The sequence below is a fragment of the Kogia breviceps genome, chromosome 1 (genome assembly GCF_026419965.1).
Source record: "Kogia breviceps isolate mKogBre1 chromosome 1, mKogBre1 haplotype 1, whole genome shotgun sequence".
NCBI lineage: Eukaryota > Metazoa > Chordata > Mammalia > Artiodactyla > Physeteridae > Kogia > Kogia breviceps.
In genome coordinates, this window is record NC_081310.1 from 84,023,933 (window position 1) to 84,051,196 (window position 27,264).

Here is a 27,264-nt window from a genome sequence, read left to right on the forward strand (position 1 = left end):
TGCGGTATGCGGGCCTCTCACTGTTGTGGCCTCTCCTGTTGCGGAGCACAGGCTCCGGACGCGCAGGCCTAGCGGCCATGGCTCATGGGCTTAGTTGCTCCGCGGCATGTGGGATCTTCCCGGACCAGGGCACGAACCCGTGTCTCCTGCATCGGCAGGCGGATTCTCAACCACTGTGCCACCAGGGAAGCCCATAACTAATGATTTTTGACCTCTTATTTTGTTCTAGGTATTGTTCTAAGTGCTTTCCACTTATTACCCCATTTGATCCTCATAATAATCCTGTGATGTAGGTACTACTTATATTCCCACTACACTAAAGAGAAAACTGAGGGTCCTAGGGTTAAACAAATTGCCCAAGTTCACACAACTCGGAATAAAGTTTAGACAATTTGACGCAAAAATAGAATCAGAACTCATTCTCAATCATTTCAGTATAATATCAACAGGTTTCTCAATCTGAAGTGATAATAAATTTACACGTAGATTAGATACACTAGCATATACATACTCCATCTGTAATGGCATTATAAGAGAAGCTATAGTCCACCAAGTTCTTTTTGGATGTGAACATCATACATAGTCCCAGAATGTCAGTTTTTCTGTATGGCCCCAAATGTCAACTGTTTTGTTTGGTGGGGTTTTCAGATCATTGATAACTATGCTTTTTGGTTTTTATTTTATTTTTTTTGTGGTACGCGGGCCTCTCACTGTTGTGGCCTCTCCCGTTGCGGAGCACAGGCTCTGGACGCGCAGGCTTAGCGGCCATGGCTCACGGGCCCAGCCGCTCCTCGGCATGTGGGATCCTCTCGGACCGGGGCACGAACCCGTGTCCCCTGCATCGGCAGGCGGACTCTCAACTACTGCGCCACCAGGGAAGCCCTATGCTATTTAAATTACTTCCTCATCAGGTCCCTGACAACCTTATTGTCTGCTTAACCTCTTTTCTATGTAATACCTGTGCACTTGCTTCTCATCAAGTCAAAGATGGAACTGATCATTTTTCATGACCCAAACAGTACTAATTATAGGCTATCATGGAATAAAACCATCTTAATCAGATACCATCACTATACACACACGATAGCTTATGACCACTATATTCAGTTTTGGTATCTTTCTAATCACTGGAATCAGAAGATGTTTTAGATGAATACGTAAACATTAAGGAAATACTTACCAAACACGGCATATCTGAGCCTTGGAATACCTTTGACCAAGGCACTATTCTCAGAGATTCTGGGCTGAGCAAAGCAGTTAAAGATCAAGCAGATCTCATGAGAGTACAAGAGAGAGGGATATGCTTGGATGAATTAAAAGAGCAAAGCATCTCCAAAGGGAAAAATTCAAGGATTTTTGTAGACTGCCCCCACTAGTAAGGTCAGAGTCAGAGTTCATTATCTCACTCCGACACACACTCAACAAGTATTTACTGGCCATGAGATCAACTCTGGACACCAACATGCCTTAAAGAAATACAGTCTCTACCCACCTTGACTGTATTCCAGTGGAGAGACAGAAGTTTGACAAGTGAAAGGAAACACAGAATTAGTAATTATAGGCCTTCAGGTGTGTGGGGTCATTCCATTGGAGGTCTTCCAAAGGTGCTGGAGACCCTCACTGAGACCAAACCCCATTCCTAGGCCTTCCCTGAATGACAATGCCAGCGGTCCCGCAAGGATTGCTTTCTAGCTCATTCCACCTCATCCATCAGAGGGTTGCATAAGCTAGTGGAGCAGGGTCACACCACCCTGAGGTTGTGGAGAGGGCAGGACAATGAAGGTCCATACAGGCATCCTCTCCTGATCCGTGCACACCTGACAATGGGCTTCTGTTCTAATGTGTGGATGTCAAAGAGCTTAATTTACTTAGCCTTCTCTGTGCATAGGAAGGATCTAAGAATCCGAAAGGGTGGCTCTATGTTTCCTTGATCTGAACTCAAGTAAGCCAGAGCTTTCCTTCGCAAAAATCCTTTCAGTTAATAGCTAACTTAGCAGCAAAGACTAAACACAAACTTGTAGCTAATATGATATTTTATTGAAAATGCATTTATGAAATAATATCCAAATTCATGACTTTTTTACATAAAAGGACATTTTCTGTCATTGTCATTTAAAAAATCATAGGGACATTTTAAACAACATTTTTGTAATAAGATTCTCCCTGATACACTGTTATATCCTCAATTTATTTGTTTCAGTAATATGTCCACATTTTAGATTTATTAAAACAAAGCATACATGTACTTTTTCTTTGTCCAAATTATTTTTATTTATTTATTTATTTATTTATTTATTAAAACATCTTTATTGGAGTATAATTGCTTTACAATGGTGTGTTAGTTTCTGCTTTACAACAAAGTGAATCAGTTATACATATACATATGTTCCCATATCTCTTCCCTCTTGCGTCTCCCTCCCTCCCACCCTCCCTATCCCACCCCTGTAGGTGGTCACAAAGCACCGAGCTGATCTCCCTGAGCTGATCTCCCTGTGCTATGTGGCTGCTTCCCACTAGCTATCTATTTTATGTTTGGTAGTGTATATATGTCCATGCCACTCTCTCACTTCGTCACAGTTTACCCTTCCCCATCCCCATATCCTCAAGTCCATTCTCTAGTAGTTCTGTGTCTTTATTCCCATCTTACCCCTAGCTTCTTTATAACCTTTTTTTTTCTTAGATTCTATATATATCTGTTAGCATACGGTATTTGTTTTTCTCCTTCTGACTTACTTCACTCTGTATGACAAACTCCAAGTCCATCCATCTCACTACAAATAACTCAATTTCATTTCTTTTTATGGCTGAGTAATATTCCATTGTATATATGTGCCACATCTTCTTTATCCATTCATCTGTTGATGGACACTTAGGTTGCTTCCATGTCCTGGCTATTGTAAATAGAGCTGCAATGAACATTTTGATACATGACTCTTTTTGAATTATGGTTTCTTCAGGGTATATGTCCAGTAGTGGGATTGCTGGGTCATATGGTAGTTCTATTTGTAGTTTTTTAAGGAAACTCCATACTGTTCTCCATAGTGGCTGTATCAATTTACATTCCCACCAACAGTGCAAGAGTGTTCCCTTTTCTCCACACCCTCTCCAGCATGTATTATTTAGATTTTTTGATGACGGCCATTCTGACTGGTGTGAGATGATATCTCATTGTAGATTTGATTTGCATTTCTCTAATGATTAATGATGTTGAGCATTCTTTCATGTGTTTGTTGGCAATCTGTATATCTTCTTTGGAGAAATGTCTATTTAGGTCTTCTGCCCATTTTTGGATTGGGTTGTTTGTTTTTTTGTTATTGAGCTGCATGAGCTGCTTGTAAATTTTGGAGATTAATCCATTGTCAGTTGCTTCATTTGCAAATATTTTCTCCCATTCTGAGGGTTGTCTTTTGGTCTTATTTATGGTTTCCTTTGCTGTGCAAAAGGTTTTAAGTTTCATTAGGTCCCATTTGTTTATTTTTGTTTTTATTTCCATTTCTCTAGGAGATGGATCAAAAAGGATCTTGCTGTGATTTATGTCATAGAGTGTTCTGCCTATGTTTTCCTCTAAGAGTTTGATAGTTTCTGGCCTTACATTTAGGTCCTTAATCCATTTTGAGCTTATTTTTGTGTATGGTGTTAGGGAGTGTTCTAATCTCATACTTTTACATGTAGCTGTCCAGTTTTCCCAGTGCCACTTATTGAAGAGGCTGTCTTTTCTCCACAGTATATTCTTGCCTCCTTTATCAAAGATAAGGTGACCATATGTGTGTGGGTTTATCTCTGGGCTTTCTATCCTGTTCCATTTATCTACATTTCTGTTTTTGTGCCAGTACCATACTGTCTTGATTACTGTAGCTTTGTAGTATAGTCTGAAGTCAGAGAGCCTGAATCCTTCAGCTCCATTTTTCGTTCTCAAGATTGTTTTGGCTATTCGGGGTCTTTTGTGTTTCCATACAAATTGTGAAATTTTTTGTTCCAGTTCTGTGAAAAATCATCTCAGTAGATGCAGAGAAAGCTTTTGACAAAATTCAACACCCATTTATGATAAAAACCCTGCAGAAAGTAGGCACAGAGGGAACTTTCCTCAATATAATAAAGGCCATATATGACAAACCCACAGCCAACATCGTCCTCAATGGTGAAAAACTGAAACCATTTCCACTAAGATCAGGAACAAGACAAGGTTGCCCACTCTCACCACTCTTATTCAACATTGTTTTGGAAGTTCTAGCCACAGCAATCAGAGAAGAAAAAGAAATAAAAGGAATCCAAATCAGAAAAGAAGAAGTAAAGCTGTCACTATTTGCAATTGACATGATACTCTACATAGAGAATCCTAACGATACTACCAGAAAACTACTAGAGCTAATCAATGAATTTGGTAAAGTAGCAGCATACAAAATTAATGCACAGAAATCTCTGGCATTCCTATACACTAATGATGAAAAATCTGAAAGTGAAATTAAGAAAACACTCCCATTTACCACTGCATCAAAAAGAATAAAATTTCTAGGAATAAACCTTCCTAAGGAGTCAAAAGACCTGTATGCAGAAAATAATGACACTGATGAAAGAAATTAAAGATGATACAAATAGATGGAGAGATATACCATGTTCTTGGATTGGAAGAATCAACATTGTGAAAATGACTCTACTACCCAAAGCAATCTACAGATTCAATGCAATCCCTATCTATCTGCCTTGTTTTTTCTCTGCACCCTATTTCACCTGTAAGGGCTGCACTTAACGCTGTATTTTCCCTCCACAACTGCACATCGGACCTGCTGGGGTCAGCCTTGGGCAGGGAACTAAAGGCAGCATCCTGCTCTGTTTCTGAGCCCAGCCGGAATGAACTCAGCCCTGTGCTCTTCTGTCGATGAGCTAAGGGTGGGGCTGCTTTGACATTGGACCAGACTCTAAGGGGCACCCACAGGTTTCTTCTCTTCCTCGTTGTTACCTGTCCATTCTGTGGGCCTGGGGGCTTCTTTTCAGGACCCCCACCTGCTGTCTCCTTTCTACCCAAAGCCGACATGTCTGCTCTTCTCTTGAACACATTTCTCACAGTTTCCTTCTCCATGGCATCTGGCCCCTTCACATGGGAACAAAGAGCCTGGGGAAGGAGTAAAAATCTGGGACCTGCTTCTAATATTGGGGTTGCTGAGGACCTCGGAGAGCTGATGACCTTGTGACCCTCTGGGTCTCAGGAAGGGCAAAGGGCAAAGGGAAGAGGAGGAGGATGTGATGGAGGGGAACTCCCTTCTACACAGGAAAGTCATTAAAAGCTCCTCTGGTCCTGCAGTGAGTCCTAAGTTCCTGCAGGAGAAGGGGATGGAGATGGCTAATCAAATAGATACGTGCTTTGACTCTCTCATCAGTGGGGCTGCAGTCTGGAGGTGGATAAATAATCAGGTTGAGAAGAAAGCTGGAAACAGCAATCTTGTGACTTATGTCCTACTTGGTGCTGTGGAAGGAGCTGAGACACCTCCCAAGCTTCCCTGGCTCCCATGGAAGTGAAAGGGATCCAGAGGTTCCCATCTGTCCCGCAGAGATGGAAGGAACTCATGGTTCTGGCAGAAAGTTTGCTGGGGGTGTGGGGGCTTGGGAGGTGGGAGGGTGACCCTAGCCAGGATGAACAGGGTCTGTGCCTCTACAGTTGAAAGTGTCAGGGTGGGCTGCTGGGGACAGGATGTTCAGGAGTCACAGCCAGGGCTCAGGGAGATCCCCAGCTGCAGGAGGAACTAGAGTGAAGTGGAATGAGCCAGGAGGATACTGCACCTGTCCAGGCCATGGGAACAGAACACGAGTTCACTGACCACCTGGCCCCAGCCCAAGAACCCTGTCAGTTCAGTCCTTCAACAGTAGGGGGCAGCAAAAACCCCAAATCGAACCGTAGAACGCCAGGCTTCCCTTGGCGTGGGACTTACAGGCCATATAAGCTTCCCTGCTCATGAACCCAGATGTCAGCATGGTCAGGACAAGGGAGAGAGGGGTAAGACATGTTAATAGGGAGGTGAAATTTACTTTGAATAATTTCCTAAAATGAGATTTTCTTAAAAGAGATAGAAATATGTACAGCTAATTAGTAATATTAAGTGTGTTTTCCCCTGTATCCCCATCCTAAGTGGGCCAATCGCTCAAGAAACAACATTATACTCATTTCAATGAACGAAGCTCCTAGTTCTTTCCACATTTTGGCTTAGTGTACAAATCTAGCCAACCTACCACATTTTTTTTTTTCCTCGGTACGCGGGCCTCTCACTGTTGTGGCCTCTCCCGTTGCGGAGCATAGGCTCCGGACGCGCAGGCTCAGCGGCCATGGCTCACGGGCCCAGCTGCTCTGCGGCATGTGGGATCTTCCCGGACCGGGGCACGAACCCGCGTCCCCTGCATCTGCAGGCGGACTCTCAACCACTGCGCCACCAGGGAAGCCCCAGCCTACCACATTTTATACAAAGCCTTGTCTCCTTGCATCCTGCTCTCCTGGGAAACATCCACAAGGTGTACATCTCTCCATCTCTGGCTTGCCCCCTGCCGTCTTTGCTCTTTCCCATGTCCCACCCACTTTAGGTCTCAGAGGCAGCGTGGAAGGAAGCTGGATGTGTCTCATCACTTGGCCTCTCTACATGACTCCTTGGATGCTCATCCCTCTCACCGGCCCCTTGACCCACTTACCTGTGCCTCACCCATCCATCAAGGTCTAGCTCAGCCCCACCCCTCCCAGAAGGCTTCCGGAGTCCTGCCGCAAGTCACTCCACCCCATTCCACACCCAGTCTCCACTGTGCTCTCCTCCTACCCTGCTAGAATGCTGGGTATTTGTATTCTATAATCTACCGCACCATTTGGCATTGTTCTTCTGTAATGTTATTTACTTGGTCTAACGTAATAGCTATTCTTTGGTGTAGTAGTGCATACTAAACGAAATGGAATGTTAATACAGTTCTTTGTCTGAGTCAGCAGCAGGAAGACTTTGGAACTAAGCCTTCCCAGAACCCCACTAAGGCCCTAGGAGCTCCTTAAAAATTGAGATAGAAGTTCACATACCATAAAATTCACTCTTTTAAAATGTGCAATTCACTGATGTTTAGTATATTCACAAGGCTTTGCAACTTTCACAACTATCTGATTCCAGAACATTTCTATCACTCTAAAAAGAAATTTATTAGCAATTAGTCACTCCTCCCATTCCTGTTCCCACCCTCCAACTCCCCATCTCTATCCCCTGGCAACCACTAATATACTTTTTATCTGCATGGATTTACCTGTTTAGAAATTTGTATACATTACATCGTATAATATGTAGTCTTTCCTGTCTGGATGTTTTTTTACTTAACATAATGTTTTCAAGGCATTCAAGTTCTAGCACGTGTCAATACTTTATTCCTCTTTATGGCTGAAAAATACCTAATTGTATGGATATACCACTTTTTGTTCATTTATGAATAGCTACTTTTTGGCTATGAATAATAATGCTATGAACATTCATTTACAAGACAAGTCTTTTTATATACATACACAGAAACAGTATGGGTGACCTTTTAAGAAAAATAACCCACTAAGCGAATTATCTGGGTGGAGAAGGTTGCCATATAAGAGGAGCAGTAGGGCTTCCCTGGTGGCTCAGTGGTTGAGAATCCGCCTGCCGATGCAGGGGACACGGGTTCGTGCCCCGGTCCAGGAAGATCCCACATGCCGCGGAGCGGCTGGGCCCGTGAGCCATGGCCGCTGAGCCTGCGCGTCCGGAGCCTGTGCTCCGCAACGGGAGAGGTCACAACAGTGAGAGGCCCGCGTACCACAAAAAAAAAAAAAAAAAGAGGAGCAGTAATCATGTATGTGGTCAGCAGTAACTTCTGATAGTGGGAAAATGGCTCTTGGAACTTATTGCAAGTTTGAACTCAGTATTTCATAGATAGAAAATGGGTTATTTATCTAGTTATCAAATCGTATAGTTTAAAAATGTTATATTCAATATCTTTTTTTTGTCCCTTAATCTCTCTGGCAAATGATACAGCTTTCTGATAACTTTCAGGGGTTAAAGACTTCAGTGTAGCACAATGTAATGTTTTTTCCTGCCTCATGAGCTCAGACCTAACCCATGGCCCAGGAACCTGCAGTAAGCAGGGAGAAGTGGGTGGTCTGAGCTTCCACTTTCCTGCAAGTTCTCTCCTTCTCTCTCTTTCATTGGTCTTCTGGGCATCCTTTCATCTTCTGTGCATTGGGATCTCAGGAGATGGATTGGGCTGGTGCTGTAGTAATCCAGCCTTTGTAACCAGGAATGCTTCCCAAACTCCAGGGGCACATGGTAAGCTCTTCAAAGCATCCCCTCACTGGTCTCTCTTCTGGGCTCTGAATTTCTGCAGTGCATCGAGCATCCAGATGGGATTGGATATATCCATTTCACTTTCCTGCAGTTACCACCAATCTCTGAGTGGTTTTCTTGTCCCTTTGCTTGGCTTGAGAGGTGGTAAAAACTAACTCTTTACACTCACGAGGGGAGGAAAGGGAAATAAGCCACAGCAATTTCCCCAGAGATATCGATTCCTTACTCCAAGCAACTTTCCCACTTCAGGGAATGCTTCTATAATGTCTCGTCCAGTCTCTATAGGCTGGTGGGATGGGTCAGTGATGGTCTCATGATGGCTCTCCTCTTTTTCAGTGAGTCTGGAGGAATACCTGCAAACTCCTTGGCGCTTCAGTAGAAATTGTTAAGGTGCCGTGGAGAGGGAGTATAATGGGGACTAACTTCCTGGTGCCCAAGAGGCAGAAGCTTCAAAGCTCATGCTTGGAAACTGCCTCACCTCGCTGTTCCCTGAGTCTCAACGCAATCTCCATTCCATCTTCTAAAGTCTGCTGAACACTTCTCAGGTGGGCATGGATCTTAGTTTGTTTCTGCCTCATCTCCATCCTTGTCCTGCTGTCCATGGATATCTGTGATAGTACAGGAGTCACTTTTGGAGGCCGTTCCTCTCATCCGTTGTTAAGAGCTGAACTGTGATGCCCAAATTCATATGTTGACATCCTAACCCCCAGTATCCCAGAATGTGACTATTTGAAGATGGATCCTTTAAGAAAGCAATTAAGGTAAAATGAGGCCATTAAAGTGGGTCCTAATCCGATATGACTGGTGTCCATATACGAAGAAGAGATTAGGACACAGACACACAGAGAGTGATGACCATGTGAAGACACAGGAGAAGGTGGCCATCTCCAAGCCAAGGAGAGAGGCTGCAGAAGAAACCAACCCTGTAGACAACGTGATCTTGGATTTCTAGCCTCCAGAATTGTGAGATAATAAACTTCTGCATTTTAAACCACCCAGTCTGTGGTACATTATTATGTCAGCCCTAGCAAACGAATATATGTTTTCCAAACTTCCCTTCAACTCAGCTTCTCCTCGCTCTATTGTTCTTTCGTATTCCACAGCTATGTCACATACTTGTCTAAGTCTCTTGAATAAGGCTGTAAGCTCTCCACGTCAGGGTTTTAACATCTCTCTAGTGACGAGACTGAGCATCCAATTTGCTTTATACACGTTGGATAGTAGGGGGAGACAGAATCGAAAGCATCAGTCCAAAACTGGTGGAACATCTTGGAGATTTGACTGGATTCCAGTGATCTGACCTAAAGAGCAGGAGGCTGCCCAGACGTCACTACAAACCTCCTTCTCCTTTAAGGCCTGATGTAATGCTACCAATCTCAACTAATCAGAACTGACTGTGCCTTCCTCTACAAAGCATGCAACTATGGTCTGCCTTCTATGTTGTAAACCTGGTTATAATACCAAACCCTTACATAGTGCTTATACTTTGAGCCAGACACTATTTAAAGTGCTTTAATAAATTAATATATTATACATAATATATTTATATAATATATTTAAGTTAGATAATATAAATTTATATTATATATTAATATATTATATAATATATAATTAATATTAATATAAATATAATAAATAATAATACAATTATATAATATACATATATTACAAATAAGTAAAAAATAATATAATATATAATACTATTGCTATAAATATTATAAATATTACCATGTATATTAATATAATATTAATATGATATATAATTTATAGGAACCATTTTATAGCATCCAAGTCCCAGAGAAGTTAAGTATCTTGCCCAAGGTTGGGTTGGTATTCAAATTCAGCACACTGGTTTCCATGTCTGTGCTTTCAAACACCTGCTGTGCTAGCTCCCTCACGGGTCTCTTGGCTTCTACTACCAGGTTTTATGTCCCTATATGGCCATGACCACATCTTACCCATCCTCATGTCCATCCTTTTAATCTCTCTTTCCTCACAAGCACCAAATACCAAACACAAGCCTTGTGTTTGGTGCTTGGAAGACATTAGAAGCTTAATAAAAATTTGCTGAATTATTGACCTATTTTCTCATGTCACAGACAAGGAAATTAAGACCCAGGAGCAAAGCTCTCAAATCCAAGACCAGAACTCAAGCATCCTGACCCCTAAGTATTGTAAAGACTGGCTGGGTCAAGTTCTGAAGTATCTCAGGCCCAAAGAAGTAGGAACCTGTATTAATAAAGATACCCAAAGATTTCCCTTAAGATTCCACTTTCAGTATGTCTTGTCTATATCACATCACTGACTTTCTCTAAATTAACTCCATGAAATATTCTGGTGATTATAGAAAGGAAGGGTTTGCAGAGGGGAAAGGAAAACATTGAGCACTTCCATGTGACAGGCACCATGCAGTGAGTTCAGATTTGTTATCTCACTTATTGTCAGACCAACTCCCAAATTTAGGCAATATTTCTCCCATCATTATCGACATGGAAACCAAGGTTCAGAGTGATTGAATAACTTCCCCAAGACCATAGACCTGAGATTCAAACAGGAGTATGACTTCAAAGGTTGGGTTTTCCTGCCGCACCACCAGGGGCCATCTCAACAACAGGATGACACCTTCAGAGAAGAAAATATTGACTCTGGGGGATGCCAGGGCTTGTGTTTGCACTGTGGCTGTCAGGCAAGGGAGCTGGGGCAGCTAACCTGGAAAGGCCTGGATAGGGACCAAAATTCCTCCCCAGACCTCTGGATGTTGGGAAAGTAAATTTACATTCTTCGTATCTAGTTTCCCCCTTGTCATATGGGGGCAGGATTGCCATCCCATGAGAAAGCTTTCCAGCTTGGGAGTGGTCCTCTCTGGCTGCCCTAAGGTCTACACCATCTACAGTTTTCTTGAAGGGGCTGAAGTTCAGAAAACCTGGGCTCTAGGCCTGGTCCTGCCACTTGCTAGCTGTGTGACCCAAGGTGAGTTGCTTTCCTCTCTGGCTCTGGGCCTTGGTTTCCTCATCTGGAGAGAAATCTACCTTAGCCACCACCACGTACCACTGTGCGGGGTTCCTCCTAGGGCTTAGACCTGAAACCCCATGATTGCAAGTTTCTTGGGGTCAGTACCTGCTTCAACACACATGCATTCCCCTAGAAAGGGCCATACTTAGTGTAAGTTTCAGATGGTTTTCAGACAGCAGATTTTGAATGGACAGGAGAGAGCCTGAGGGCATTGGCCGAGGGAGAGGAGCATGAAATGAGGAGACCAACAGGGGGAGGTTGACATCACCAACCAGCCTTCACAGTGTAGTGGGACCAGCAGACTGAGCAACAGGCCACTGGCACTCACCATGTGTTGCCTTGGCCACCCAATTATCCTCTCTGGACCTCAGTTTCCACATCTGTCCACTCACTGTATTCCAAAGCCAGACTGGATTCTGTTCAAAGCTGGGCAGGCCTATCTTCCCACCTGGGCATCCCTGCCAGGATACCTTTTCTTGCCCTGCTCTCTCCTGGGTGCACCTCTCCTCTCTCTCAGCATCTTGGCTGGGCATCAGTCTGCCCCTTTCCTACTAACTAGAAGCCAGGGAACAGGGCTGAAGGTGGAAACACTAAAGGGAATCATTCTCCTGTCTACCATGGAGCAGCTGAGAGATACCTGGTTGAACTTTGCATCTAAGCCCTAGGCTGTGCCACCCTCTGCATGGCCTCCTGAGCATCCCTTTCTGCCATATAATAAGACCTCAATTGATGTTGCTTTTCCTTTTCATCTTTCTTACATTCTGACCCTTCCAGCTTTGAGTGAGAAAGGGAAAACACAGGAAAGGCCAGCACAGATTTACACAGAACTTTACAGTATAAAGAAGACTTTCATATTCACTGTCTAATTGATGCCCATAACATCAGAGAGAATGACCATGCCTGGGTGAGAGTCCCTTCTTGCATTTCCCTAGGACTTTGTGCTTCTCCTTTTTTAGCTGTCAGCACTAATGTGATGTCCTGCTTTAATGTCTGTCTTCCCCAGTGAACCTTAAACTTCATGAGATCAGAGGCATGTGTCTGCTCCCTGCTGTGTTCCCAAAGCCTAGCATATAGCTGCTGCTCAAAAAATATTTGTGGTTTGGTTGAGTGACTAGATGAAGAGCCATCATAGTTTCCATTTTACAGATGAGGAAACTGAGACCCCAAGAAGCCAAGTGACTTTCTCAAAGTCACCTAGCTAATCAGTGGCAGAAATGGGATTCTTTCTGGCTCCTAGCTTAGAAGGTTGAAGGAGTGGGCAAGGGTCTTTCATCTCCTGTCAGCTTAGAAGGTTGAAGGAGTGGGCAAGGGTCATTCACCTCCCATCAGGCATGGCAGAGTAGGGCTGTCACTCTCAAGACAGAACATTGAGTGTTACCTCCCCTATCACTCCCCACCCCATTTCCTTCTACCAAGATGTCTTGGGAGGGTCTATGCACATATCATACTGTCGTATATGTATGTTTATGTGTCTCTCCACCCAACCCTCCCCTGACCCAGAATGGGAACTGCTTAAGCACAGTGGCTGAGCCTTCTTCTCATCTGTATCTTTAGGGTCTAGCACAATGCCTGGCACATTATAGGTACTCCATCTGTTTTTGAGGATGGAATGATTGACTCATGGATGAACCTTCCAGTAGCAGCTCCAAGTGTCTTTTGGATGTGACACTCTTGGTGCAAGGTCAGAGTGTAGCTCCTCTAAGCCAGGTGTGCCCATTAGTGGAACCAGTGCAGGGGTGGTGTCAACAGTATTGGATGTTGGGTACCATTCCAAAGACTATGAGCCCCTGAAGACAGAGCCTGTGGGAAACCTGCAGCACTGATCCATGGGATCCTCTCGGGCAGGAGGATCTTGCAGAGGTCTTCTCATCTAGCCTCTTCTTATCTTACACAGCGATATGCTGCTACAAAGGCAGAGTGACTGCCTGAGCCCAGGCTCCACCCACAGCCCAAGCTTCTGGTTCCCAAGGGCCTTCAAAACCAGCTGAGAAATTAGAGAACTCATCTCCCAGTCATCAGAAGTGTCCCACGTGGGTCAAAGCTGGGTCACAAAGATTAGCCATCAAGTTCATTCTTTCTTTCTCACACTCTTTGGGCCAGGGAAGTGTTTGCCCTTAGGACTGTCATCCAGAGAGGCACCAGCAATGCCCTGGCAGAATGTTGACACTCAGCTGTCACCTGGGGTCTTTCCTTCCCTTCCTCCACCCCCCCCACCCCCGGCCCTGAGCTCACTGACATCACATAAGGCTGCAGGGTTATGTGAGGGACAGAGCTACTTATAGGTTGATGTTGATTATCATCACCATTATTTGATTATGTTTACATTATTATTATTAGCTTATATTTTTGTAGTACTTTATGGCTCACCAAGTACTCTGCTACATGTGATCTCATTGGATTGGGTAGCATGTAAGTAGCCTCTATTTTAGAGATGAGAAAATTGAGATTCAGAAGAGTAATGTGACATGCCCAAGGTTACAGAGTTAATATGGCAGAGTGGAGACTCAAGAGCAGATTTCCCTGTTTCATATTCAATTTTATCCCGCTGTCCTCACTCTACTCAACTTCTTTTTCCACTTTAAGGTTATTAATGGTGCACCACTGGTCCTCGAGTCTTCCACTTCTAATAGGATTCGCTTCAGTCACCCCGTCTCCTGGATCCCAGTGAGAAACATGGCACCTCTGTCGTTGAGGCCCACAGTGCTTCTGAGACAAGTTCCTTGCATGGTGCTGGGGTGGGGGTGGGGCTTGCGGGAGAGATGCGCTGAAAACCCCAGGAAGAGACAGAGCTGGCACGACCTAAGAGCAAAGGATTATAGGGCCCTTGCCATGTGCCACAAAGGGCGCTTCATTGACTGTCAAGCTTTCTGACCCAAGAGACTTTCTACTCCGGTAAATGAAAATGTGTGTCCAAGACTCTTGAGATTAGTGGGAGGTGGCCTCTGTTCTGGGAAGTTGGCTTCAGCCGGGGTACCCAGGTGCTGAGAGAGGTTCACACTGCTCTCAGCCAGCTCAGTGGTAGCTGCTTCCAGCAGTGACACATGGCTTCCCTCCCTCCCTCCCTCCCTTCCTTCTTCCCACAAATATTTATGAGCCTCTACTATGCTCAAAGCATCTTCTGGGTCTTGGGGATTCAGCAATGAACTGGGAACCTAAAGAGATCAACTACCTCGTACATGAAGAGCTTGGTGCAGGGCCCAAGCTCTCTCTGCACCAGAGAAGCCCTGAGCGCTAGGAATATTGCTATACCTGCCAGGAACTGAAAGAAGTTCAGAAAGCTGGCCTCACCTAGAGGGATTCCACAGAATAACCTCCCTGGGGGGGCAGTGACTGAGCACACCACATCAGAGGCCCAGCTACTGCTCCCCCAGGCCACAGTCCATTGGAGAGATGAGCCCCAGGAAACAGGAGTGACTTTCTCCCATCACCTCTCAAAGTCCGTGGGCTCCCCCTCCCTCAGCTGGGCAGCCGGTAGTCAAGTGGACACTCTGGGAGGCACTGCCGGACTCTGTTCTCACGTTACAGCTCCCCAGGTCCTCCCTCAGGTCAGCTGTGGCCAGTGAAATAGGTGGTTCGGACAACAGAGATGGAAAGGTTGTGGGGCTCAGTGGCTGGAACCCTGGTCCTGACTTCCGGAGCCAGTTTCATCCTCTAGATGAGGAGGGATGAGCCAGATCTCTGACAGATTCCAGGTGACCCAGATTGTCTAAGAATGACTCAAGCAGAACCTGATATCCCTCCATTTATCTAGAAGGGATCCAGAATTTCAGGATTTGAAGTCTCCTGTTTGCCCAGTATCCCAGGGAGACCAAGGCAACATGCTGGAGAGAAGTGACTTCAGTCACAGTTTCCACTGAATCAGGCTGGGTCAAGGTCAGATCATGCTCTGCAGCGACTATGATGGCCCTGTGGACCTCCTCCCTCCCTGATAATGACAACAAGTTCTCATTCCTTCCTTCATTCTTCACACAACAAGTATCTGCCGAATGCTATGCGCTCTGCACTGCATTCTTGAGGACACAGTGATGGACAGTGTGAGGCATCTGCCCTTGAGGAAGTCTTTCAGGAAGTCTTATTCCTACTGAGCATCTGTTATGTGCTAGCCACTGTGATATGCCCCCAAGGTCACAGGGGGAACGCCCACACCCTAACACAAAGTGTCTCAGAATCTAACAGCGGAGGCCAGTCGTGAACACAGGGCACAGCAGGTGCCCTGTCAGAGAGGCACTCCATTACAGGGAGCCAGTGATGAGGTCCCACCTGGGCAGATGTTTCAGAGTACAGTCCTTGGAAGCATGTAGTAGTGGGGGGCAAAGAATGTTCTAGCAGGGGGTGCATATAGGCACGTTTGGGGTGGTAATAGTTTAATGTGGCAGTAGTGACCCTACCATGCAGGGGAGACAAGCCTGGGGAGGTAGAAGTTGCCAAAGTACAAAGAATTCAGGCACCATTTGGAGGGGCTTGGATTTTTTCCCCTTTGCGGGTAATAGGGAGCTACTGAAAATTTTAAATAGGCTCAGATTTACATTTTACACAGATGGTAAGCGTCCAAGGAAAGAAGGCAGTAGAACTGGGAAAAGGAAACCTGGGTGCATCTTTGGATGTGGGATGAGGAAGAAGGAGAAGCTAGGATGACTCTCAGTCTTGGGTCTTGGGACCATTTACTGAGGGAACCGAGGGGCCTGGAGGGGAGGCGGTGATGGTGGGTTCTGTGCGCGTGGATTGCTGTCAACTGTGGAACATGGTTTATGCCATCAGAAGGTTCGGATAAAGAACAGGTAGTTGGGAGGAGGGAGAGAGGCCCTCACATGGCAGTGATGGGGAACCCTTATGATGGAGAACATTTAAGGATTGAGAGGGTCTGTGGATATTGAGGCAGAGGTAAGGAGAGCAGAGGATGAGTAAAGGGGAGTAAGAAGAGGTTCTGGAGACTGAATTCCCTGGATGGAGCAATCTGCAGTCCTAGGACAGAGCCAGTCATATTTCCAGATCATTCATTGGATTTGGGTGGAAAAGACTGGCACAAAGGCAGCAGGAAATTTTTGGTCATTTCGTCATTAAGCTAGAGACTTCAAGCATCCGGTAAATTGCTCAGAACCCTATTGCATGACTCAGGCATGCTCCGCCTGTCTGCCAGAGCCGGGAGCATGACGGAAGACGTGAAGAAGTCTTGGCCTTGCAGGGTGGGGAGAGTCAGGCTGTGGTGGGCATGGGTGGCTGGATCACATACTGGAGGAGGAAAGGAGACAAGGGGCAACTCCAACCTACAGTTGCACGTCCTAGTTGCTAGGGTGTGTGGGTGTCTTTCCTCTTTGTTACAAGTGATATTCACTTCCTACCTTACTATTATTTTTTTAAATTTGTCAAAAGAATCTCCACTACTTGAAGCAGAATGAAGAGAGAACTGTATTTGTCACTCATTTCCCATCTCTGTTCATTTCTTTCTTTCCTTCTTTTCCTTTCCCCCCCCTTTTTTCTTTTCCTCTTTCCTTCCGTCATTCCTTCTTCTCTCCCTTTCTCGATTCCTTTCCCACTTACCATGTATCCAGTCTGGAGCTAAGCTCCAGGTTTACAATCAGATTAAGTGTCTTCAGTCCCTGAACGTGAACATAATCAGTTGAGCTTTGTGACCTCAAGAGAAGGTGGTGTCTTGGGGTGGAGAGAATCCCTTTTTCCAAATGTGGGTACAGGACCTGCCTCTGGAGTGGTCACTTTTCAGTTCAATAAACATTGGAGCCCTTCTGTGTGCAGAGCATGGGGTGAGGCAGCCCCTCCTCAGTCCCCAGCTGGGCTCAAGAGTCGGGAACCATGAGGCTCCCCAGGCCTCTGGCACTGAGACCAATTCTTGTCTGGACCACGATACCCACTTCCTTCCAATGGGCTCCGTTCACTATGCCACCCAGGGCACCCATGTTCCCCCAGCTTTAGGAATTCAATAGAAAGATAACATATAGTTCCAGCTTCCAAAGAGTTCATGATCTTGGGGGTAAATGACATCCATATACAGAGCTGTGTAGGGTGTGATGAAGCATCTGAGACAGAGAGTCTGACAGAGAGGGCTTCTGAGACCAGACAGGTAAGGAGGTGGCACCTGAGCTGCACATGGAGGAGAAGGGAGGGCAGCATTTGAGTCCCAGGAGCAAGGACTGTGTATAGCTCTCTCCCTGTGCCTACAGCACCAAGCATGGCGCCTGGTGCTTAGTAGAAGCTCAAAACATCTGCAACGTTGAATGGAAGCATCAAATGCCATTTTTGTGAAGACTTCTCTGATACTTTCAGTGAGTTTAGAATGTCCTGAGACATTTTATAATCCAAGTAACATAGATAATAAAATCCACATTTTTCCTCATTGCAGGAAAATTAGAAAATGTCAGTAAGCAAAAGGAAAAAAGAAATGCTTGGAATTCCCCACCCAGAATTACATGCTGTTGACATTTTAATACAGATCCATCCAGACTTTTTTCTGTTTATTTACATGTATGGTATTACAGACATATTTGGAGAGACTTATATAAATGGAATGGCCATATTGTATGCTATTGTAACTTGCTATAAACTTTTTTTTTAAATTTCTAATCCACTTTGCTTAAGCTTTGGGTGATAGTCATCAGTCTGCTCTTATTATAGCTCATTGGGACAACTGTCAGTGGGCAGTGATGGTGGCTTCCTCATCCCTGTCTCTAGGGCCTGGGAATGCCCTAGCAACAATCCTGATATCTCTGGGTTTCCACTGGTCACTGATAACTATTAAGAAAGGCAATAGCAATTATAACAAGAATAAGAGTGGCTAACAATTGCCAAGCCCTTCTTCCTACATGCCAGGTCTGGGGCTAAGGGCTTTATAGACATTATCTCAAGGGATCCTCATACAACCCTATGAGATGGACACTGTTATTGCCCCCATTTTATGGATGAGAAAACAGGTTCAGAGAGGTCACATAGCTGGTAAGTGACAGAGCCGGGACATAAGCCCAGGCTGCATCTTTGTTTGTCTTTGAGCATTTTCTCTGTCATCTCTTAACTGAACTTCCCCTTGGCCAAAGACATCCTGTCAATATCAGATACGTGAGCCTTCAATTCCAAATGTCAATGGAAATAATTTTAATACTTTGATCTCCTTTTAAGTAATTAAATCATGTTATGAAATTTATTTTTAAAAATCTAAGTGTATGTATTAGTTTCCCATTGATGCTATAATCAATTACCATAAACTTAGTGGCTTAAGACAAGTTCGTAGGTCAGAAGTCCAACACGGGTCTTACTAAGCTAACATCAAGGTGGTGGCAGAGCTGTGTTCCTCCCAGAGTCTCTAGGGAGAGCCCATTTCCTTGTTTCCAGCTTCTAGAGGCTGCTCGCATTCCTTATCTCATGACCGTTTTCAAAGTTCATCACTCCAACCTCTGCTTCTGTTGTCACACGTCTCCTCTTTAACATCAATCCTCTTGCCTCCCTCTTAAAAAAAGTTTCACTGGGCCCACTTGGATAATCCAAGACAATTTTTCGATCCCCAAATCCTTAAGCCAATCACATCAGCAAAGTCCTTTTTGCTGTATAAGGTAACACATTCACAAGTTCTGGGGATTTGGATATGGCCATATTTATGAAGAGAGGCTTTATCCTGTCTACCACAGTGTGTGTCAGGGCAATAGTGAATAGTAAAATTAAGACAAATAAATAATAAAAAGTGTTAAACTCCAAAATCAGCATGTAATGGATGAGAGCAGCACTCAGCAAAGACTGCCTAATGAGGTGCCTTCCAGCAGAGGGAAGAATGATCTACTAAAGAGCAGAGAGGAAGGGCAGCCAGGTGGCAGATGTTTTCAGCACCACCCTAATCTGTCTAGGGCTGGAGATGTTCAGATGATCTGATGGGGACATCTAGTTTTTTTTACCATCAAAACCTAAGGCCATTATGTAATCCCCCTATCACCAAGCATCTCCAGATTATGACTCGACTTCTTTGAGAAGTTTTCCTGCCAGAAGAGAATGTACCCATCAAGCCAACATTTGATACTCATGTTTCTCTTTGTAAATTGACATCATCAGTCTCTTGTGAGTTAGCTGCATTGACTCAGCACTGCCAGGACTGATTAACTCAAAGACATGGACAAGGTTGAATTTCTGGGTCAAGGAAACATCATCAAGGTAGTGCCACCCTAGGGAGCATTCTTGGGGTCTGCCAGCTGGCCCAACCCTGGTGATGCCAGACACTGCCTTTCAGATATAGGTACTTGATTCTTGGTTACTTAGAGCAACTAACAGTAAGAATTGTGTTCAGATTTTCTAACCATGAGATTCACACAATGATCCATCATGTTTACTACTATTTTTACCCCACTTCAATAGGCAATTTTAACAAGCAAATTATGTAAAATAAAGCTTGCTAGAAAGAAAATCACAAGAAGAAATAAAATATTCAAGAGGCAAGGTGCTGTGGAGAGAGGGCTGATAGCAGGATCTGAAATCCAGCCTCTAAGTCCCTGTGTGATCTGGGACAAGCCTCTTTCTCTCTCTGAGCCTCAGTTTCCTCATCTGCAAAATAAGGGGCGTGGTCCAAATCAGTGATTCTCAACCGGATGGAACATTAGAACCACCCAGGGAACTTTTGGAGGCTGTCGATGCCCAGGCCTCACCAGGATGGGGTACCACTGTCTCTGAATGAGCCAAGGTCCTTTCTACATCTTCTATTCTCTCATTCCATGAAAGGTCTGGAATTTGTCAATGAGAATCTGGGTTCGGATTTATTGGAGACATTCATCCTCCTTACTAAATAGCAAATTCAACAGGACAAGGAAGTGAAATTTGAGTGTCTACTACCTACAAAGCACTAAACTAGATCCCTTAGGGGTGCCTGCACTCAAAGACCATACTGTGTGTCAGCTAGGTGGCCACGTACCCAAATAATTATAGGTAAAACGGGATGCACATTGTTCCTTTTAAAATTACTCACACTCATGTATTAAATGAATAATTCCTTTAACCTCTACTGGGCTTCTTTTTTCAGAAATTCAGAGCCTGCGTTACATTATCTTTCTCAGCAAACGGGGGATGAGAAGGATCCCCTGGTGAACAGAGCTCTAGCAGCCAAAGCAAGCTCTCTGGCTCCTCACCTGGTGGTCTTTATAGAACATTTAGAAGTGACACGGCATCAGGTTTCACTTTCAATGCTGATTGAGTGCTTATTATGTGCCAGCCACTATTCCAAGAGTTTTATGGATGTTAACTCATTTGATCTGCAAATGATCCTATGAGATAAACACTATTACCTTCCCCATATCCCAGATGAGGGCAGTGAGACAGAGAGCTCAGGTCACTTGCCCAAGGTGGCAGTGGGGAGCTGGAACTGGAGACTGGTTCTAGAACTCAGGCTCCCAACCACTTATAAATGGATTCTGGGACTTCCATGTTTGCCCATAATAACGCCTCCAAAGGATGAGTAACATGGGAAATGTTTATGTTACAATGTTAGGTGAAAAGTTAGTAAGATAAACTCATAAAAGTACCTGATCAAAGACTGGGTAAAGTCAAAACAAAACAAAAATCACTAAAAAAACTATACACCCTGAAAAAGATTGAAATATAATCATAAAAAGAGACAGAAGGAAAATATCCAAATATTAAGAATACTCAGAAGATGGGATTACAAATGAATTTAAAATTCTTCCTGTTTTCATTTTTTTATAAAGACTATGCTTTCCTATAATCTCATACTTCAGTGGCAAGTAAGAGATTACTCTTTTTCTGTAAGAAAACATTAGGGCTAAGCTCTGATACTGCAAACAATAATTTGGGCTTCAAAACTTGGCAGATCAGTAATTTGAAATTTAAAAGATCTTTTCTCATGGATATAAGAGTATCCATAATGATAAAATTATTTTTAAACTAGCATTTTGAACTAATAGTCCCAGACACTGTTCTAAGAACATTATAATTCCTTATTCAGTGAGCTAGGAATTGTTTCAGCCCCTTTTATAGTGATGATTAAGTAACTTGCCTGAGTTTGCAAAGCTGGGAACTGATGCGAGACAGTCTCTCTGTCCAGCTTAGAGCTGAAGTGTCTCATGTTTCTCCCTGTCTTACTTCCTCTCACTGCAGTTTTCATTCTGAATATTCCAAATTTTGACTACCTTTTCAGCTAACCAGAGTTCGATGACTTTCCTGGGGACCTAATTTGTCCTCAGAATATTTTTTGTAGGGTTCCATCACAGGCTTTGCAAAACTATACAAAAAGGATCTTTCCAGATTGGGTGCTCTTTTCTTAGTTATGACCAGAACTCATGCCTCACTTCTGGCAACTTCCATCGAAATCTAGTTCTCCTGCTCCACCTGCAGCATATCCCTGGTCCCTGCCGTCTCACCTTGGGCAGGCCAAAGTTGCCTTGTTTAGGACCATATGTGGAAAGAGAAGCCATTCCTAGACTTTTTCTACCCTTTCAAAGGGATTGTTGGTGCCAAATCAGTGTTATTTGTGAGTTCTTTTGGAGGGTCAAGTTCAGGTAAGGAGAGAAGCCCAACTACCCACACCATCTGCATGAGACCTGCTTAAAATAGCATCACTGAGATAGCAAGCATTCTAAGTCCAGGCTATGGCATCATCTAAAACTGAAAAAGTCACATTAGATTATTGGCTTGGGCTTGGCACTTTATTTTGGATCTCAATCCTTATTCCAAAAAAGGTTCATTTAATTTCAGCCTGGGAATTCCCCCTCGCCCCATTTCCTATACCAATGAGAAGAGAGAACTTCTCTTCATTTCAGAGGTCTAAAACCCTACTGACCGAGCCTGGGAAATAGGGGAGCATAGCAGAGCTGCCTGTGAGATTGACAGACATTGTGTGCAATCTGCAAAGTTCCATCCCTATCTTAGCTAGAGGGCAGCAATTCTCAGGGGATCTTCCTGTGGGTTAATAGTTGACATGCTAACAGAGGGAGGAATTGGGCCCCTGGGATGTGAGGGAAGTGTTGTTACCTGTGCCCCTTGTGAAAGATGCCATCAGCTTCCTGCCCCATGGTCTGCATCGCCTGATGCCAGGTCAGAGCTGAGGCTGTATAAAAGGCTGAAGCTCCTGAGAGCACCTCAGTCCACCTGCCTCCTGGGTGATCTGCTCCAGTGCTGAACCAGGTGAAGGCATCTTGAGGACCAGGAGGGACTCTTGGTGCTGGAACTTTGGGCAGATAGAAGCCCTGGGTGGAGGCTGAGGACAATCTTGAAGAAAGACAAGGAGAAAAGCGGGTTTGAAAGGGAGGATTCTGCTGGAAGGGGAGGGAGGATTAGTGGAAGGGAAAGAAGGATTGGCCTTTTTTTGAGGTTGCAAAAAATTCATTTGAAACTATGGAGTTCCTAGGTTGAAACTGTTTGCATGCCTCTTGTAACTCATTTGGGGAGACTGGATTTTAAAAATCTGATCATTATAAAGAAGAAATCTGGTGAATTCATAGTTCAGTATTAAATGTAAGGAAGTTATCTTGGGCTAGTTGAACTTAAAACTTCTGTATTTTCTTCCAGCTTCATTCAGCTCCTGCTGAGATGTCCTGCCAGCAAAACCAGCAGCAGTGCCAGCCCCCTCCCAAGTGTCCCCCCCAAGTGCCCAGCCCCCTGCCCACCTCCAGTCTCCTGCTGTGGCCCCAGCTCTGAGGCTGCTGTAGCTCTGGGAGTCGGGGCTGCTGCCTGAGCCACCACAAGCTTCGCCGATCTCTTCGACGCTGACACCATAGCTCTGGCTGCTGTGGCAGCGGCAGTGGCCAGCATTCTGGAGACTCTGGCTGCTGCTTTGGGGGCCGCTGCTGAACTGGGCCATGAAGACCACTGAGGAGCAACACTTCAGGAGCCAAAGTGCTGAGGACCTGCCCAGCCTGAGTCTTCTCTTTTTCTGGTTTGGAAGAACGGAAGAAGAGTGGAAGCGCTTCTGAAATGCTTAGTGTTTCCCTCTTCTTCCTGCCCATGTTCATTCCTTTGTGAGGTCTAGGTGTTTAACCTCTGACATTCACTGGCCTGATTCCCCTCTCAGATATAATTCTTTGGAGGACTTGGATTGGAGTTCGGTTATGAAGCTGTTTTCCCTGTAACAATAAAGCTTTTTCTTCCGGATGTCACTGCCTCCTGATTATTTTGTTCACCTCTCCTACTCCCCACCCCCTGCCTCAAGCCATCCTCCCTTCCCTTCTTTTAAATGTAGGTGGACACTTAAAAAAATCAGTTTGGGAAACAGATTTCAGCACTGAAGCTACTTAGACCTCTGGGAAACAATATTCCCTTTTATGATCTGAAGGAGGGAACTTTAAACGTGAAGGAAAGGATCATGTCCGAGACCATTCCTCTGACACAAGCTTTCCATGAGGAGGGCCAGGAATGGGTTTTCAGAGAGGAGATGGTGGTACCCAGAAAGGTCGCAGTGAGATGACTCTGGGAGGGTTTCTTTCAAGCATGGGTGATGGTTTAAAAAAGAATTTATTTCCTAATCATGGGTAATAAGCTCACCTAAAGTGCTCATTCTGGGCTCCAATGAATGGATGCCTTTACTTTTCTGATTATTATAATCCTGGGTGCTTCCATCAGTTGACTAGAGAGGAAAGCTGATGGGGGTTAGTTTCTGGGGGACTGTTTAGGAGGCAGGTATGGAATGTCTGAGCCCATTTCCCCTGGCTCCTGAAAGCCTGAGTTTGGGTCTGAGTAGGGAACAAAGAAGGACCCCCTCCTCTGCCAAAGACTGTCTCTATGTGGCTGGAGTGTGTGTGTGTGTGTGTGTGTGTGTGTGTGTGTGTGTGTGAGGGCATGGAGGTGGGAGCTGGGGGGCTTCTGTCATTGCATTGGGTTTTCTGTTTCCTTTAGGAATAGGATGATTCCTTCAGGAAAGACTCAGTAGTGATACAGTAAGTCCCCTACATACGGACCTTCAAGTTGTGAACTTTCAAAGATGTGAACGTGTGTACTCATGTCCAATCACGTAAGTTAGTTCACACATCTGGCGTACATGGTCACATGCAGCCTGCCCTCCGTCTCCTATTGCTGACAGTCCTTCAGCTCTACCATCCCCCACCTCCTCCAGTCAGTAACTCTTCTTGCCTTTTCACTCGATGCCAGCTCCTGGATGCCAGCTGTTGAACTGTACTATCGTATTTTTCAAGGTACTGGACTGTAAGATTAAAAATGTTTTCTTTATTTTTTGTGTTTGTTTGTTTGTTATGTATTATTTGTGTGAAAAGTATTATAAACCCATCACAGTACAGTACTATATAGCCGATTGTGTTAGTTGGGTACCTAGGCTAACTTTGTTGGACGTACGAACAAATTGGACTTATGTACATGCTCTTGGAACAGAACTTGTTCATATGTAGGGGACTTACTGTAGAAATGATAATTCTGAATCAGGCTCTTATGTACAAGATGAACAATTAAACCTTCCTTTGATAAGAGTTAACAGTGATGGGTAAAGTAAGTTAGTATATGAGGCTACAGCAAGTCCATATAATGAGAATGTACTTGCCCAAATCATCTCCCAGAGGAGATCCTGTCTCCATCTTGTTACTTCATTATTACTTCTTTTCTAATACCGACCTCACCTTTCAAATGTCTCATCTGTATGCACCAACAGTTGGCCCTAGGTACATGCAACCTGTTAATCAGGCTCTAAAACCATGTTAAATGAAACTGATATCTTTTTGTGACTTACCTTTCCTTGTGTGCACACCTATGCCTCTCCCAGCTCACTCACTCCCAAACCTATGTCTCACCATCAATTATTGAATTCTTAGTCTTGGATTTCACTTTTACCTCATATTCATGGTTGTGGGCTGTTGCATTGATTAAGAAGCAGTTCTGAAAGCAGTCGACCTCCAAAGTCTTTCCCAATTCTTAAAAATTATTCTAAAGGCACAATTTTTCATGGGCACTTTGGACCTTTGGAAAGGTCTCCTTTCCTCCCTCCCTCCCTCTCTCTTTTCTTCTTCCTCCCTCCCTCCCTCCCTTTCTTTCTTCTTTCTCTTCACATTGGGCAGTAGCCCCAAGGAGAATCTATCTTCAAAAGGAGTTTGGGGTGAGGTCAGGAGTGGAGAGTCTCGCAAGCTGGCTTGGTATTTGGCAATTGGACCAGCATCCTGAACAAGTTTTTCTTTTAGGCCCACCAGGGCCGTATGGGGGTATGGTAACCTGACTACACTCACAGCTTTCCTGGTCTTAATTATTCCATAACTTTGCCTGGGGTTTTCTTCCAGTCTCCAGGGACAAAGAAACTGCCACTGAGATTCCCATAGGCACATCCTCACCATCATCTTCACTCAATCCCACCCGGAAGCATCTGGATGAAACCCAGCAGGCTTTTTGCATAAACTGTGGCCTTCCCCGAGGGACCAAGGACCAAGCTCCTGAGAGATGTGAACTAAGATCACAAGTGAACTATTGGGGTGGCCAAAAAGTTCGTTCAGACGCCGATGTTACAGAAAAACCCGAACGAACTTTTTGGCCAACCCAATACAAACTACCATTCTAGATGACTACACCGGCATGAACGTGTGAACAGGGGAACAGCGTGTGTGTGTGCACGTACGCTGTAGCAAAGGGCAAAGAGAACAGGTCCCATGAAAGGGGCAGACTTCTCTTCACTTGAGCCCCAATGCCCTGTCTTAGCACACACACAGCCCTCCCAGCTATGACCAGAGTCCTGTTTGGAAAATAAACATGCTACAGCAATCCTGGCACCTCTGTGAGGTGACTTGAATACCCATGTGCACCACCTATGGTGCTACCTGAGTGATGAATGTCTTTGAGATGTAAGCATCAACTGAGAATGTCTATTGGGAAATGGGCCCCTCCCAAGAGCCAGTGCCTAACTGGAATCTTATAAAAGGTTCTCTGGCTGGACACTATGCTCAGTCCATTGACTGGCAGGTGGTGCATTCCAGTTAGAAAGCTGAGTGAGTCTTCTGGTGGAACCAGGGTCTAGTAAGTCTCCAAATGGAACCTGGGGGAGGAGGATGGGAAGAGTTGAAGGCAGAGGGGAGGAGAAGGCAGAACACAGCCAGCAGGTAGATACAGAAAGAGAGCCCTGGAGAGTGCCTTAAGCTTCAAGTGAGCTGACCTCTCCAGGTGTCATGAGGACATGGAAGCCAGATTGCGGGTGGGGGGGGGGTGACTCTGCAAGGTGACACAGCAAGTCTGTAGCAGAGATGTGACTGGAATCCAGATCTTTGACTCCCTGACCTGGGATGTATTTCTATCCTCTGCACCACTCTCTTTTTCCTTGTGGTCATGGGGAGTGAGAGGCATAGGCAGGAAAGAATGACCAAGACATGCTTCTGGTGTTCGTGGATTCTTTAGATCTGGGTGGTTGGGACAGACAGACATATGTGTGATTTGGGTATTTTCTAACTGAGGTAGTGTTGATGCAATGCTAATGATAGGCAAATACCATTTGAAGGTCTATGGCCACAGCGAAATGGGGGAGGGCAAAAGAGCCAGGAGATTTTGGACTGGATCAGACAGAAAAATTACCACAATATCCTCTTTCTTTTCCACTGTGGTGAACTTGGGTGGTCCTTACTCTAGTCAGAGAAAATGGAAAACCATTGATTCTTTTGGCATAGACTGTTTCCCACTCTATGCAGGTTTAACTCAGTGGAACTCACTCACTGGAACACTTGTTTGGGGTTTCTTCCTTTGCTTTCCCTCTTGCGCGCGCGCGCGCGCGCGCGCGCGTGTGTGTGTGTGTGTGTGTGTGTGTGTGTGTGTGTGTGTGTGTGTTTTCCTTCCTTGCATTATGCCGGGCTCACGTGCTCACAAAGTCAAATCTCAAAAGCCCTGTGTTGGAAAGAAATAGTGCTCCCATGTGAAAAGCTGCTTTTCTTCCAGGTTCTCTGTGACGATGTCCTCCCAGCAGAGAGGCAAAGACTTTTCCAAGGGCTCTTCGCAGGACACGAAGACTTCGTGTCCCACCCCGGCG

At 44.8% G+C, this 27,264-nt stretch overlaps 1 long non-coding RNA gene across 5 annotated transcripts in view; it reads left to right on the plus strand.

Moving 5' to 3' along the window:
• Nucleotides 1–23,417, plus strand: part of LOC131743276 (uncharacterized) — a 172,403-nt gene extending 148,986 nt beyond the window's left edge. For 3 of the 5 annotated variants that reach the window (XR_010841089.1, XR_010841084.1, XR_010841086.1), the window contains exon 5: nt 8,655–9,313. This is a non-coding gene — a long non-coding RNA (uncharacterized lncRNA). Of the gene's footprint in view, nt 1–8,654; nt 9,314–22,835 lie in introns of those variants that run through there. The other 2 variants (XR_010841085.1, XR_010841092.1) reach the window with 2 other exon arrangements.
• Nucleotides 23,418–27,264: the final 3,847 nt, after the last annotated feature.